Below are 17,357 nucleotides of genomic sequence, written 5' to 3'. Positions count from 1 at the left end.
ACTTTGACATTTCATTTTCCCCTTTTTAAGAGACCCCAGGGTACGGGCCTGGGAGCCGACCACCGCGACATACCCCAAGAACAGGCATTAAGGCCTGGGCACCGAGTAGTCCCCATCCCCTGGGCGCCACATCTCTCTAACTGGTGTCACGAACAGGATTGCGTGCCCGTTGCCACCGGGTACTGTGCGCCTTAAGAAACTGTAAAACTCACAGTGGTGAAGCTTTTCCCGCCATTTTCTGAAGTTTCCCGCCACTGGCCGCCATCTTTCCGGTCGCCGCGCGGGAAGAAGAAGGGCGTAACCGCTGGAAGCGCGCGAAGTCGAGGACACGCCCCGCCCCTGACGTCGAATCAGGAAGCGTCAGGTCCTGGAAGGAGCCAGAGGACGCCCTGACGTCGGACGCAAGGTCCTACCAGAAGACCGTCACCTGCGGAGCTGCAGCCTACAGAAGGAAGGTAGGCCATGGTTCACTAGGGGGGTGCCAAGATGTTGCAGCAACAACCCGACGTCGCGGCCCAGGCTGACAGCTCCGATGATGCACCTGCGGCCGCCGCCGCGCAAGGCGGAGCAGACGCTCCATCACCAGGGCCTGTAGCCCTGTATAAAGGGACTGCAACCCCTGGAGACGGCAGATACTGCAATCCAACGTTACCAGGGTGGGGCCACTCCAACGCCAGCAGCACCCACCTTTTCCCCACTGGCTGCTGAAGCCAAAGTGCAGGCACCGCCCCCTACTGAGCTGGACTGTCTGCGCTCAGAAGTGTGTCAGCTGACCAAAAACCTGGCCACTGTAATGAGTGCCCTGCAACTACGGACGAAGCCAGAGACGGAGGGAAATATCCTGCTAGCCGACTGCCCTGAGGATGTCCCCTGGATGAACCGGAGGAGAAGGAGAACGTCGCCACCCCGGAGGAGGACATCGCCAACCCGGAGGAGGACAACGCTGCCCCCAGGAAGGACCAACAACCAGCGCCATCCTCACCAAGAGTTCGTCTGCCACCGCTGCCTGAAGGTAGGTCACACAGTGCACCAGTGTCCTTTAAACAAGCAAACTCTGGGTCCGAGGGCCAACACCCAGGAATAGACTCAGCAAGCCCCTCAGACTGGCACCACAGGTTCGTGGGAGGAAGACCTTTCCTATCCATCATACTGGACGGCATTGCGATACCTGCCCTGCTGGACACCGGATCCCAGGTAACAATCATACCAGATATCCTCTATAGCAAATACTGGTCCATGGACAGTATCCAACCCCCAAACCCAGACTTTTCAGTATATGCCTCTAACGGCCTCCCTCTTGACCTACTTGGGGTTAAGAATGTAGCAGTAAAAGTGGGGAGAGTGGAGTTAAAGAACCAGGGGCTCATTGTAGTGAAGACTGTCAATGAGGAAAATGGACTGAATGTAGTACTAGGCACTAACATTGTGGGTAACTGTTTGGAGGAGGTTGTGTTTTTACTCCAACAGCTTGCTGACACCGCCAGACCGGGGCAGCGGAGAGCACTCCAGAGGGAGATTCGAGCCCTGATGTACCAGCAGCAAGTAAAGCTAACCGGTGGTGTGGGTAACAGACCCCGTACCCATTGTGATTCCCCCAATGAGTGAAATGCTTATCTGGTGTAGAGCAGCAATAGGTCTTAAAGGACATAGCTACCAGGCGGTAGTAGAACCCCTTAGCTCAGAACACAGACCTACACTCTTAACTGCCAGGGGGTAATAGATGCCCGTCCGTCTTCTCAACTATGGGGAAGACGAGGTCAGATTACCACGTTATGCCACTGTTGCCAAACTTTACACTGTAAATAATAACTCTATTCACACGGCGGAGTCCTTAACCTCCCCAGACCAAGTGGAGGATAATGATCCTACAACACAGGTTGAGGATTGGTGTCAACAGCTCCACGTTGGGACAGACACCACTCCTGCCCACCAGAAACAGGGAGTACACTGGGTGGTTCAGGAATACGCGCAGGAATTCAGCAAACACCCACTTGACTTTGGGAGGATTAAGGGGGTACAACAGCACATCCCCACAGGCAACCATCCCCCCATCAAGGAACGGTACAGGCCTATACCTCCAGCACACTACCAGAAAGCCAAGGAGATGTTGCATGACATAAAGAAGGCAGGGGTAGTAAGGGATAGTTGTAGTCCCTGGGCAGCTCCCCTAGTTCTAGTCAGGAAGAAGGATGGAAGCATGAGAATGTGTGTAGATTACAGACAAGTAAATCGCATTACACATAAAGATGCATACCCTTTACCCCGTATTGAGGAATCCCTGGCTGCCTTAAAGTCTGCAAATTACTTTTCCACCCTTGACCTTACTAGTGGGTACTGGCAAGTAGCTGTGGCTGAGGAGGATCGGGAGAAGAGGGCCTTCACCACCCCAATGGGACTCTGCGAGTTCGACAGTATGCTGTTTGGACTCTGCAATGCCCCTGGAACGTTCCAGAGATTGATGGAGAGCTGCCTGGGACACCGCAACTTCGAGACTGTGTTGCTATACCTGGATGACGTGATAGTGTACTCCAAGACGTATGAGGACCACTTGAAGCACCTGGCAGACGTATTTGAGTCACTGTCCCAGTATGGGATGAAGTTGAAACCCTCAAAGTGCCACCTGCTCAAGAGAAAGGTACAATATCTGGGGCACATTGTCAGCCCAGAAGGGGTAGCACCAGACCCGGAGAAGGTCACTGCCATACAGAAATGGCCGGAGCCGAAGAACCTCAAAGAGGTGCGTCAGTTCTTGGGACTGATAGGATACTACCGGAGGTTTGTACAAGACTACACTAAGAAAGCAGCGCCTCTGCAAGACCTCCTGTAGTACAGTTCCCCAAGGGCAGAAATCCCCCATTCCACTGGAGTAAAGAACAGGCTGAATCATTTCAAGAAATGAAGGAGATCCTGACAGGTGATGAGATCCTAGCCTACCCTGACTACAGCCAACCGTTCCTGCTGTATACTGATGCCAGCAATGAAGGATTGGGAGCTGTCCTAAGTCAGAAGCAGAATGGCCAGGAGAAAGTCATCGCATATGCAAGCAGGAAGCACCGCTCGACTGAGAGGAACCCAGAGAACTATAGCAGCTTTAAGTTAGAGTTCCTGGCCTTGGTCTGGGCCATCACAGAAAGGTTCAAGCACTACTTAGCCTCCAGCAAGTTCACTGCCTATGACGCGCCCCCTGGGCCTGTGTTGTACAGGGAATACCCGGAGCCGGATCGCTGGGGGTTGTAGTTTCCGTGGCACTGACCCGGTCCGTGCCCAGGGTGGTCAATTCAGTGGCAGTCTTATTAGTGAGATAATAGTCCGACTACGCCAACCGTGGATTGCTGTCAGTGGGGGCCGCCGCTGCAAGGCAGACCGCTGAGGCCGGTGTTATGTGTGCAGCTAAGAATGGGATGACTCCCCACGGGAGAAGTATAGCCTCAGGGCAGTTAGTGTGGATGATGGGAGTGATGGTGCACGAGCGTCCCAGCACTGGTAGTGCTGGCGCGGCGAAGAAGCACAGAGACGTGTGGTTGCGGTTTCCAATGCTTTACTCACAGTTCTTTACTGGTCCTAGTCACCTCGGTACCGGCGGTGACTGCCCAAGCCATGCTGCGTCCACCAGGCAAGGGGCTCGACCAACTCCCAGGCAATTCCAGAGCGTGGCACAGGGCTCCCTTCTCTTCCCTTCTCTGGCCGTGCCCCACCAGTGACTCTACGTTTGTCCGGCTGCCTCGGGCCTTCTCTTGGTACGCTGTACATGTATTTGGAAGTCGCCTTGCTACACTCATCAGGAGAGCTTTAAACTAGAACAATGTGGGAAGGGAAGCAAAAGGCCAGAAAAAGCCATACAGCTGACAAATACTATTGAGATCTCTGCTACTGGAAGTGGAAAGGAAGAACAAAGACAAAACTATTTAAATAAGAAAAATATGGGAGGAAGAGAAACCAATCACAAACTAAAATGTTTTTATACAAATGCACAAAGCATGGGCAACAAACAAGGAGAATTGGAACTACTAATGCAGGAAAAGGAATATGATGTCATTGGAATCACTGAAACTTGGTGGGACGATACACATGATTGGAATAAAAGGCTAAAAGGATACAACTTATTTGCAAGAAACAGACTTGATAAACGAGGAGGAGGTGTTGCATTGTATGTTAGAAAAGCGTATATCTGCACAGAGATTGAAGCTTCAGAGACTGGGAGTTCTGTGGAAACTGTTTGGGTAAGAATACAAGGAGAGAACAACGGAAAGGACACCATTGTAGGCATTTACTACAGGCCACCTGGGCAAGCTGAAGATATGGATGAACTCTTTATGTATCAAATGACCAAGTTCTCCAAAAAATATGACGTAGTGGTCATGGGAGATTTCAACTATCCAGACATTTGTTGGGAATCTCTCTCAAGTAAAACTAACAGGTCAAGCAAATTCTTATCCTCTCTTGCTGACAACTTTATCTTCCAAAAGGTAGGGGAGAAAACAAGGGGATCTGCTACTTTGGATCTAATCCTTATAAACAGGGAGGAAATGGTTGAGGAGGTAAAGGTGGCTGGGACCCTAGGAGGCAGCGATCATGCTATTATAGAATTTTGGATAACTAGAGGAGGAAACATGTGAAGACTCAAACTTCAAGGTTAGATTTTAGAAAGGCAGATTTTAAGAGACTCAGAAAGAGAATAGGACGGATCCAATGGCTGGATGTCCTTAAGGACAAAAATGTCCAGGAAGGATGGGAAATTTTTAAAAATGAGATTCTCAAAGCACAATCGTTAACAATCCCGAAAAGTAGGAAGAATGGGAAGCATTTAAGGAAACCAGGATGGATGAACACAGAACTTAAACACATGCTAAAAAGAAAGAAAGAAATGTTTATTAAATGGAAAGAGGGAGGCATATCTAAAGAAGATTATAATGCAGTCTGCAGATCCTGTAGGGCACGTATCAGGTTAGCTAAAGCTGACAATGAATTAAGGCTTGCAAGAGATGTCAAAAGCAATAAAAAAGGATTTTGGGGGTATGTCAAAAGTAAAAGAAAAGTCAAAGATGCTATAGGATTTTTACAGGATGAAAATGGAGAAATGGTAAGAGAGGATGTTGAGAAGGCCGAACTTTTTAACTCCTATTTTGCATCTGTTTTTCTCTCAGAAAGAAAATGTAACATCAACTGATCTTCACTGTCCTTTTAAAGGAATAGAGGAATCCAAGTTATCTGTAAACAGAAAGATTGTGAGGGAATATTTAGCTAACATCAATGAGTTCAAGTCTCCAGGTCCAGATGAATTACACCCCAGAGTACTGAAGGAGATCGTAGAAGAAATTTTAGAACCACTCTCCATAATCTTTGAAAATTCTTGGAGAACAGGAGAAGTCCCAGAAGACTGGAGAAGAGCAAATGTTGTTCCTATCTTCAAAAAGGGGAAGAAGGTGGACCCAGGGAACTATAGGCCGGTGAGTCTGACTTCTATACCAGGAAAGATCTTTGAACAAATTATTAAACAACATGTAAGTAAGTACCTGGATAAGAATGAAGTGATTAACCAGAGTCAGCATGGGTTTGTAACTAACAAGTCATGTCAGACTAACTTAATTTCCTACTATGACAGAATCACTGACTGGGTGGATCAGGGAAATGCTGTAGATATAGTATATCTTGACTTCAGCAAAGCATTTGACAAAGTATCTCACACCATCCTTATTGAAAAAATGACCAAGTATGCAATGGACCAGGCAACTGTTAGGTGGATTCATAACTGGCTTAGTGATCGGACTCAAAGGGTGGTTGTAAATGGCTTCACATCCAGCTGGATGAATGTCTCAAGTGGGGTACCACAGGGCTCCGTCCTGGGACCTGTATTGTTCAACATCTTTATCAATGATTTAGATGAAGGAATTGAGGGTAAACTGATTAAATTTGCTGATGACACAAAGCTAGGAGGGATAGCTAATACTAGAGAAGAGAGAGAGAGGATTCAAAAAGACCTAAATAAACTGGAGCAGTGGGCAGCAACCAACAGAATGGTTTTTAACAGGGAAAAATGCAAAGTACTACATCTAGGCAATAAAAATGAAAAAAGCATATACAGAATGGGAGGAATAGAGCTAAGCAACAGTACATGTGAAAAAGACTTAGGTATACTAATAGATCATAGACTGAACATGAGTCAACAGTGTGATGCAGCAGCAAAAAAAGGCAAATACAATTCTGGGATGTATTAACAGAAGCATACAGTCTAGATCACGTGAAGTCATTATCGGTCTTTACTCCTCTTTGGTCAGACCTCATCTGGAATACTGTGTACAGTTTTGGGCACCACATTTTAAAAAAGACATAGACAAACTGGAGCAAGTTCAGAGAAGAGCGACCAGAATGGTGACTGGTCTGAAAACCATGTCCTATGAGGAACGGTTGCAGGATTTGGGAATGTTTAGCTTGCAAAAAAGAAGACTGAGAGGAGACTTAATAGCTGTCTACAAATATGTCAAGGGCTGTCACATTGTAGAAGGATCATCTTTATTCTCATTTGCACAAGGAAAGACTAGAAGCAATGGGATGAAACTAAATGGGAGGAGACACAGATTAGATATTAGAAAAAACTTTTTGACAGTTAGGGTGATTAATGAGAAGAACAGGCTGCCACGAGAGGTGGTGAGTTACCCTTCAATGGACGTCTTCAAACAGAGGCTGGACAAACATCTGTCTGAGATGATTTAGTGAATCCTGCTTTGAGCAGGGTGTTGGACCAGATGACCCAGGAGGTCCCTTCCAACTCTACCATTCTATGATTCTATGATTCTATGATCTCTGCGTCCCTGACCCTATGTGGTGTGCCTTCCTGGTAGGTGTAGTGAGGGGTCGCACCGAGATATAGTCACGACCGCCGGTCTTTGGCTGAGGATTAGTCGCCTCCACCAATTTGGGATCCAGTACCCTGCTCTGCCAACCCGTCACCCGCAATCTCCTGGGCCTATGGGGTTCCTTCTTCTCTCGTGTCTCTGGGCCTCTCTTAATGTGCTGTTCCTTGTTTCCTTTCCCTTCTGTTCCTGTTCTCTCTGCTGTTTCTGGCCTCCACTCCAGGCCTGCCTCGTGGAGCTGGGCCCAGACTGAGCCACAGTTCCCTGTCAGCCCTCTCTGGCTGAACTCCTCTCTGAACAGACTCCCCGGACTGAACACTGTTCTAAGATGGTGCCCACCTTATATACCTCCCTCTAAGTGTGAGCCCAGGTGACTAGCAACCAATGGGCTCCTACCTATGCCCAGAGACCCACCCCCATCTGCTCCTACACCACAGGGTTTTCCTTCCCCTCCCCACTCTAGCCAGGGACAGATGCTGTCGTGCCTGCACTTCTGTCTAGTGGGAGCACCGTTGAGCTGTCCCTCGGAAATGGGGTGTGTGTGGTGCATGCAGCCTACCGAGTCCTGGTCCACAATCCATCCTTACCCGGGAGTGGAATATCACACCTCTGGTTTGAGGTGCAATACCCCTGCAGCAGCCGAGCCCTCCGGGTGCTACACCTACACTGACAATAACCCCTTAACTCATCTTGAAACAGCCAAGCTGGGAGCCATGGAACAACGATGAATGGCTCGGCTGTCAAACTACCAATTCACAATAAAGTACTGGGCGGGCCGCAAGAACGCCAACGCCGATGCCTTGTCCAGGATGCCTCACCAGTCAGACACAGAAGAAGAAGTGGATGACCTGGAAGAGATTGAGCTACCTGCCTTTCATCGGAATGGGATGATCCAAGAGCAACGAGCCTCCAGGAGGCAGCGTGGTAAGACGTTAAACCCTTTGCCTCATCACAGCTGGAAAGAGACCCAGGACAGTGACCCGGTTGTCAGCCGTATCAAAGAGCTGATAACCCAAGAAGGTTCCTCCCTGGAGAAGGATGCGTCTCTCCAAGCAAAACAGCTGTGGAATGAGAGAAGCCAGCTGTTTATCTACCGTGAGAAGCTGTGCCGGAGGTACGTCAATCCAAAAACCCATGAGATGGTATGGCAGATAGTGGTCCCCAAGACGGACATCCAGATGGTGTTGTAGGCCTACCACGATCAGGCGGGGCACTTTGGCTGGAAAAAGCTAGAGACCCTGTTGAAGTGTCGATTCTACTGGGTGGGAATGCGCAGCTCCATTGAGAGGTGGTGCAGAGACTGTGGACCCTGTAGCCTCAGAAGAAAAGACTACAGCAGCCAGAAGGCACCCCTGCAGCCCATCAAGACGACTCGACCCCTGGAGATCGTGGCCCTGGACCATGTCAAGTTGTCACCCAGCCGGTCAGGATATGCCTATGCCCTGACCATGGTGTATCACTACTCCAGGTTCCTGGTGGTCGCCCCTGTCAAAGACCTGACAGCAGAGACAGCAGCAAAGAATTTCCAAGCGTACTTCTGCAGACCCCATGGATACCCTGAGCAGGTACTGATTGACCAAGGCCCGGCCTTTGAGGCTGAATTGTTCAAAGAGTTCTGCCATCTGTACAGGTGTAAAAAGATCAGGACTACACCGTACCACCCCCAAACTAACGGTCTCTGTGAAAAGATAAATAACATCATCATCGATCTACTGAAGACTATACCACTAGAAGAGAGAAACCAGTGGCCAGACCTACTACCTGACCTAGTGGATCTGTATAATCACATACCAGTAAGTTCCACCAATTGCACTCCGGCATATCTCATGCGGGCAAGACCAAGAAAGCTGCCCATGGACCTGGAGCTTGGTGTTGTAGAACCAGAAGCAGATGTGACCACTGAAGACTGGGACACGACCAGACAGGAGCAGTACAGAAGAGCACAAGCATGTGTCGAAGACAGTCTCACTTGGGTGAGGGATAAACAAGAAGCACAATACAACAGAAGTGCACCAGCAGAACCATTCACACCAGGAGAAGTGGTATTGAAAAGAAAGCGGAGGAACCACAAGCTTGATGACCAGTGGGAGAGAGAACCCTACACTGTATTGAATTCAAGGTTTGACAACAGGAAGACATGTCTGATCAGCAAAGATGGAGGAAGAACAACTGCAACAGTATCTAGGGACCACCTGAAGTTGTTTCCAGATCTGCTAAAACCCCAAGAAGAAGTGCCTCTCATTTTCCCGGAGGAACCTGATGAAGCAGTAATACATACTGATTTAGGAGACTTCCCGGCAGATTGGCCTCAAATCAGAGGAGCAGTCAGAATTCCAGTACTCCAATTCTTCCAACAGCCAGAAGACCCTCCACAGCAAGTTGAACCTGTAAGTGCTGCAGAACAGCCTAGTGCCGCAGAAAAGCCTGCTCAGGAAGAATCCCCGGAAGAAGGATCACCAGCAGAAACAGAGCAAGAAGGCCCAGCTAATGGTGAACTTCCCAGCCCATTAGCGAGGTTAAGGCAGTTTTTCAATATCATCACTAGTAGAACAAACAAGGTAGCTGTAGATAGTTATCCCTGGGGTATGGTATTGTATTGTATTATACTGTATATTATTGCATTATCCTGTGTATGTATTGCTATGTATTTATTGCCTTTTACAGGCCTTTAACTTATATTTTGCCCCTCTAATGGACAATCCAAGTGAAACAGACACTTTACTTATTTGCTTCCCATTACCCGCTTGGGTATCTAAGAACTCTGTGGCTGAGGACTATGTGCAGCCCAAAGACTTTATTTGTACTTATTTGCACTCCCTGAGTGCCCCTTTGCGCAACCTCTCCGGAAGTGACTTGGACTTTCTGGTTGCTCATTGCCTACTGTTTATTGAACTATATATGTATATTTATCCATGTTCTGGTTATGCAACGTTCAAGTGTCCTAACCTCCCATAAAGGGAAGCTTGTTATTGTTGTTGTTATAAAATGTGCTTCAGCCCGGGAGTGCTGAGTTCAACTAGGGGGGAATGTGACGCCCTGCTGTGCATGGAGCCACAGATCCTGGAGGGGTGTATTAAAGGATTTCTCCACAAGAGGCCCTCGGAGCATACACACACCTCCACCCTACCTCAGTCCACCAGAGGGAGTCCGGATAGGGATATAAATACGGAGGGTGGAGCTAGGCAGAGCCGGTCTGTGAGTTAGTTCTCCTCAGGAAGTGAGTGGAGACAGAACAGTCTGGAGTCCACAGCCAGTTCCTGCAGAGTGAGACACAGAGAAACAGGTCAGTCTGCAGTGGAGCTCAGTCAGACTCAAGCATCTCGAGTTAAGTGAGCTAGGAGCGTTGCTGACACTCAGAGAGCAGTAGAAGAGGCAGCCAGCTAACTGCCAGTGTGTATAGCCTAGTGAGGGCCCGAGTAGGCCGAAGGCCAGAGGAGCGAGTAGCATTGGGGGCAGAGGGGCTTTACCAGCTCACCCCAGAAACCATATACCGGACAAAGGGTCCGAGTCTGCAGGGATTCTTTACACCCAGCAGAGGACAACCAGAACCCCTGGTGAACTACATGTCTCAGGAATACCAAACGCTGACTGTTATACCAGGGTCAGGAGTTACCGAGGCCCCATATACCAGGGGGTGTGTACTCTAACAGAAGGCCCTACCACAGGATCAGCCGATGCAGGACAGAAAATAAGTTAGGTCTAGCTCCAGGCAGGTCAGAAACTTACTACAGAGAGGCAAGAAACAGGAGGCCGTACACCCGCTCACTGGGGAGAATCCGGACGTGCACCCCTCACCCTACAGCGCTCCGGAGTGTTCCTGAACTATTTCCAGTAAAGGTACAGAAGTGACTTTTGTGTGTGCTTCCCCTTCTTGCTCTGACCTGGCTGGGTCCCCTCTGTCCTGCATTCCCAACTCCTACGCTGCCCTGAAGCCCCAATCCGCCTGTGGGGAGTGATTCCATCTAAGCTGCCACAACACCGGCCTCAGTGGACGGTCGCAGCGCTGGTGATCCTCACCAGACACCATAGGTGGCGTCACGAACTTTGACATTTCATTTTCCACTTTTTAAGAGAGACCTCAGTGTATGGGCCCGGGAGCCGACCACCGCGACATCCCCCAAGAACAGTCATTAAGGCCCGGGCGCCGAGTAGTCCCCATCCCCTGGGCGCCACAGGGTTCAGCACACTCCAAGTACTTCAGGTGCACTTGACAGGACCCCAAGCTCTAGTGTGCTCCTCTCTTCTCTTAATTCTCCTTCTCCCTCCTTGTGTTCCCCACTGAGTCCCGTACGGGTACTGCAATGCCCTTTACGAGTGGCGTGTAGCCCCCGGACCGACTGGGTGCCCTTATTGGTGACTGGTGGTGAGAACTTGGTGTAAGGCCGGGTCCCTCTGGATAAACGCAGATTAGAGGATACAGGTGGCAACTCTGCTCCGTCCGTATCACCCTGAGATCCACATAAGCCTCCGGACTTTTCTGACAGAGACGTGAAGTGCAAGGTCAGATAATCGGGGACCGGTACTCCCTCTTGCGGCAGGGTCTCTCTGACTAAGCCAGAATGAGGCATGCAGGTGGCGACTCCGCTCCGTCCGCACCCCCTGAGATCCTTTCGCCTGTGGAGCCTATCTCCTCTGCTCCCCTCTTTTGCCTTCTTGTGTGGACTAAGACCAGGAACAGAGCTGGCTATAACTCAACTCTGCCCCAATCCCTAGTCTCGAGGCCTGAGACCGGGAATCACAGAATCCTTGAACAGCTGCAGCTTGTACTGACTAACCACTCCAGGGAACTGCGACCAAAGACCCAGTACTAAAGATGGCCTCTGTTTATATATGATTCTATTAAGGTGTGTTATAAAGTGCTTCCTCCACCCTCACTCACTACTTGGTTCCCCCCAACTCCTCCATTCAGACCCAGAGCTGCACTATGGTGCTTTAGATCCCTGTCCTGAACTGGAGTGGTGTAGTGTTGAGTCCGTGGCAGGGGTCCTGTGTAGTACTCCATCCTTACCTTGGAGAGGAGATACCACACCTCGGTCTGAGGTGCAGTATCCCTGTGGCGACTGAACCCTCAGGGGCGCCACATTATACTGTATGGAGCACTGTGTGGGGCCAATTATACTGTATGGAGCACTGTGTGGGGCCTATTATACTGTATGGAGGATTATGTGTGGCCATTATACTGAAGGAGCACTATGTGGGGCCAGTATACTGTATGGAGTACTATGTGGGGCCCATTATACTGTATGGAGCACTATGTGGGGCCCACTATACTGTATGGAACACTATGTGGGGCCCATTATACTGTATTGAGAACTATGTGGGACCCATTATTCTGATATGGAGGGCTATGTGGGGCCCATTATTCAGTATGGAGGACTATGTGGGGCCATTATTCTGTATGGAGGACTATGTGGGGCCATTATACTGTATGGAGGACTATGTGAGGCCATTATTCTGCATGGAGGACTATGTGGGGCCATTATTCTGCATGGAGGACTATGTTAGACCCATTATATTGTATGGAGGACTATGTGGGGCCATTATTCTGCATGGAGGACTATGTGGGGCCAGTATTATGCATGGAGGACTATGTGGGGCCATTATTCTGCATGGAGGACTATGTGGGACCCATTATACTGTATGGAGTACTATGTGGGGCCATTATCCTGCATGGAGGTCTATGTGGGACACATTATACTGTATGGAGGACTATGTGGGGCCATTATACTGTATGGAGGACTATGTAGGGCCATTATACTGTATGGATGACTATGTGGGCCATTATTCTGCATGGAGAACTATGCGGGGCCATTATACTGTATGAAGGACTATGCGGGGCCATTATACTGTATGGAGGACTATGCGGGGCCATTATACTGTATGGAGGACTATTCAATGTTATATTTGATAAGGGAAAACTTCCTCAATTGTAGACATTTTGTAAATAAATATCACGGTTGTCTTGCAACTTTGTCCAAGCTTTTCATTTTGGCCCTCCGGGTATTTGAGTTTGACAAAATATAAAGGGATGTCTGGGCATACAGTATTGCCATATCGCACTGCGTCATAATTCAGCTGTCACAGAGAGAGACTGCAGACTTTTCTTTTGCAAGCAGAAAACCCTATAAGATATAAAGGGATGTCCGGGCATACAGTATTGATGACCTATCTACATCTACAGGATAGGTCATCAATAGCAGATCAGTGGGGGTCCGACACCTGGCGCCCCCAAGAGCAGCTGTTTGCTCAGGCGGCATTACTGAGCGGCTGCTGCTGGTTCTGCAGCTCAGCTCCTGTTCATTTGAATAGTAGTGACTACAGTACCAGCAGCGACTGGCAGAGGCCACTACACTCTGGATAGAGCTGCGCTTGCTCCGGAGCTTGTAACAGCTGACCGATGGGGGCACCAGCTGTCAGACCCCACCTATCTGCTTTTCATGACCTATCCTGTATATGTAGAGAGGTCATCAATCCCATATGCCCGGAAATATCCTTTACTCTCTTATAGTTGTTTTCTGGTCACAAGAGAAAAGTCTGCAGTTACTCTGACTGCAGACAGCTGAATTATCACACTGTCACGATTTGCGCACACTGTCTCGATTTTCCTGTATTTTAATGCGGGAGGGCGGTCACTTGACCTCATGTATGCGATTTACATACTTGCAGTCACATGCCGACTAGTCTCATCCAGATTCTTTCAATTCTCTTATACTGAGTGGAGCAAGATGAGTCTCGTCCGCACATGACTGCAAGTATGTAAATAACATATATTTAAAGGAAAATTCCTTTAAAGAGAATTTCCAACCTTCTTGAAAATTTTACAGGGGACAGGGTTTGTTTTAAGAAAAAGAAAAACAACCTTAAAGGGGTTGTCCAGCTTTAGGCTACAAGCCTGCAATTTCTCTGTGCGCGCTGTGAGGATTCTCAGGTGTCGGTGCCCGATGTGAATTGAGTGCAGCCGAACACAGTCTAGTCAGAATGTGGCCAGAAGTAGAAGTATGCGTATCACATGCTTGTGGTCACACACCCGACACCTGAAAATCCTCACAGAGAGCAGGGCGTGCAATGTGAGGATTCACAAGTCTGCAGTCACATAAAGTGACTGCAGTCTTGTAGCTTAAGGCAGCTTGCACCTGTTCACACTTGCTTTATTCTGTTCGGAGGTGCTGGTCAAGTTTTTTTTTATAGTTTGCTTTTGGAGGTTGTGACAGCCTCCTTTTCTGACTGTGCACTCCTCTGATCAGCCTAAGGCCCCCTTCACATGTACGTGTCTGCGTTACGTGTGGCATCCGTTTTTTCCATGGATACCACACGTGCCCATTATAACCTACTAGCTATTCAACCCGTTCTACGCCCGGGTGGCAAGCATTTTTATTGGTATATGGTCTCCCATGCTGGTATGTGCTGCCCCCCTCCTGGTATTTGTGCTGCCCCCATCCTGTCCCCACCATCCCATCCTGGTATGCATGGCACCTCTCACCCCCGATCCTGGTATGCAAGGCACCCCTCACCCCCAATCCTGGTATGCATGGCACCCCTCATCCCCAATCCTGGTATGCATGGCACCCCTCACCCCCAATCTTGGTATGCATGGCACCCCTCACCCCCAATCCTGGTATGTGTGGTACCCCATCCCTCATCCCTATCCTGGTATGTATGGTATCCCAGATCCTGGTATGCATGGGCCACTCACCCTCATCCTGGTATGCATGGCACCCCTCATCCCTATCCTGGTATGCAGGGGCCCCTCATCCCCAATCCTGGTATGTATAGTACCCCTCATCCCCAATCCTGGCATACATGGTACCCCTCATCCCTATCATGGTATGTATGGTACCCCTCATCCTGGTATGTATTGTACCCCTCATCCTGGTATGCATGGTACCCCGCATTCCTATCCTGGTATGTATGGTACCCCTCATCCCTATTCTGGTATGCATGGCACCCCCCACATCTCTATTCTGTTATACATGGCACCCCTCACACCCCAATCCTGGTATGCATGGTCCCCTCACCCCCCAATCCTGGTATGCATGGTCCCCTCACCCCCCAATCCTGGTATGCATGGTCCCCTCACCCCCCAATCCTAGTATGCATGGTCCCCTCACCCCTTAACCCTGGTATGCATGGTCCCCTCACCCCCCAATCCTGGTATGCATGGTCCCCTCACCCCCCAATCCTGGCATGTGTGGTACCCCTCACCCCCCAATCCTGTTATGTGTGGTACCCCTCACCCCCCAATCCTGGTATGCATGGTCCCCTCATCCCCCAATCCCGGTATGCGTGGTACCCCTCATCCTGGTATGCTTGATCCCCTCACCCCACAATCCTGGTATGCATGGTCCCCTCACCCCATAATTCTGGTATGTGTGTCCCCCTCATCCCTTTCACACTGTACACACATACCAAAAAATAAACAGTTATACTCACCTTTCTTCTCTGTGCACCAGCGCTGCTGCGTCCTGTTCTGCCGGAGGCTGGGGGAGGAGTGTGGCGACGGAGCACCGCGCTGTCCGGCGCCATTTTGCTGAAGACACACTGCAAATGTGTCTTCAGTAAAATGGCGCAAGATAGCGCTATGTGCATGCGCCGATCCGGCCCCCCACTCCTGCCCCGGTCTCCGACGAAGAGAGGCGCTGCGGCAACGCTGCTCCCGGTCAGGTAAGTATGTAAGTATGGCGTCGGAGATCGCGGTATGCGTTCAGTGCCTACGCATACCGCGATCTCCGGCGCCATACACTCCTCTTACCTGTAACGGCTGGATGGGTGATTCTGTCTGGAGCCAGACTGCGCGTCGCGCATGCTCAGTCTATCGAGGCTTCACACAGAGACACGCTTGCAGTGTTATATTATAGATGGTGTTTTTCCGGTAACGGTTTTATATGAATTTATGAAGGTGCCTAAGGCTTTTAATTAATGCTGGATCCTACCTGCCCTTTACATTTTTACGCTTATAGCCCGGGAGAGGCATGACTGATAAATATTAGGATTAGGATCCCATCAAAGAAAGATCACCTTGTCACGGCTAGTGGGCTCTCCTGAATTTGCCAATTTATGTGCTAAATACTGTAACTTTTATAAGTAAATTCTATATAGCAGTAATGCGGCTCAAATGTCATATATTCAATGTTTGCAGCACTTACAGGGGCGGCTGTATTCTCCTGTATCTATCTATACTGAGGAGAGGGTGGACATGCCTTGGTGTTTGGGACCTGATCTTTTAAGACCCTAACAACGCCCCCGCTGCTATCCGTCCTTGGTGACACTGTTTACCTCTTGGTATCACTTTGCAGCAGCCAACAGAATGTCTCCGCACTGTGACCCTAAACTACATTCTCACTTATCTTTTTGCAAAGGACCAGAAAAAGAGGGCAGGAGACATCACACCATGTGAGCACATCGCGCCCACTTTTACTGCAGTCTTAATGCAATCTAACACTACACTAGATTCATGGGAAATGTCTGCAGCTGCTCCCCCTAGTGTTTAAAAGTTGAAAATATCAAAACTTTTACAATTTTTATATTTTTTTACCATTAAAAGATTTTTTTTTTAAAATTAAAACTTTAGTGCTTTACATTTTTTCAATTGTTGCTGCGAGACCTCTGAAGATGATGAGTATTATACTATCCATTTCTGAGCTTTACGTTGCTTTACTCCCTACTTCACAGTACACTGACGTTGAGTATGGTCTCATCCATATGGGGTCACAAAGGTTCAGCTAATGTTATCGCCTTTTGCAGGGCTTTTCATACTGGATACATCACCGTCCATCATATGAAAGTCCAACCATAAACAATATTCCATGGACCCTCAAGGTAAATCCCAAACTTCTCCCTGATCTTCTCTATGGGATATTCATGAAGCTGCTTTATATTTTATCCATGACTGTATAATAACAAGGGCTCTCTGGTTGATTAGATTATGTATAAGAGAATTTCTAAATGTTTTTTTTTATTACAGGATGACCCACTACGTGTGGTTCCCTGGAAAAATCCCTCTGAAGATTCCATCAATCTTCCTCTTTGGATCTTCCGTGCCACAGTTTTTGTTGCGCTGATGACACTTGTGACAATACTAGAGAACTTGGCTTTAAAGCGCACCTGTCAGCAGGATTGTGCTTAGTAAACCACATACACTGACCGGTGGGCGCCATTACACTGAGTAAAATGATACCTTTGTTGATGAAATCCATCCAGAGGTTCTTTTATAATCTTTAGTTTCAGTTTTGCCATAATGAGATACTCGTGCTCTGGGGCGGGACTTTAGGGAGGTGCTGTAGCTGGTGCTCTCATTATGTATGCCTATCTCTGACAGGTCACTGTGCCTAATATTTTAAATATTGCCTTTGTAATTTCTCTGCCAATTTGAAATTGACATCCCCAAAATGGCCGCAAAGGCCCGCGCATGCGCAGTAGCATCTTTCGGTTGCCGAAAGATGCTACTGCACACGCGCGGTCGCCATTTTGCTAAAGGAAAAAGAAACTTGCCTGCAGCAATATGGCACC

This window comes from Phyllobates terribilis, unplaced genomic scaffold (assembly GCF_046119375.1).
Source record: "Phyllobates terribilis strain yellow unplaced genomic scaffold, ASM4611937v1 Scaffold_98__1_contigs__length_5973952, whole genome shotgun sequence".
In the NCBI taxonomy this organism is placed as follows: domain Eukaryota; kingdom Metazoa; phylum Chordata; class Amphibia; order Anura; family Dendrobatidae; genus Phyllobates; species Phyllobates terribilis.
This window is presented reverse-complemented; position numbering follows the sequence as displayed.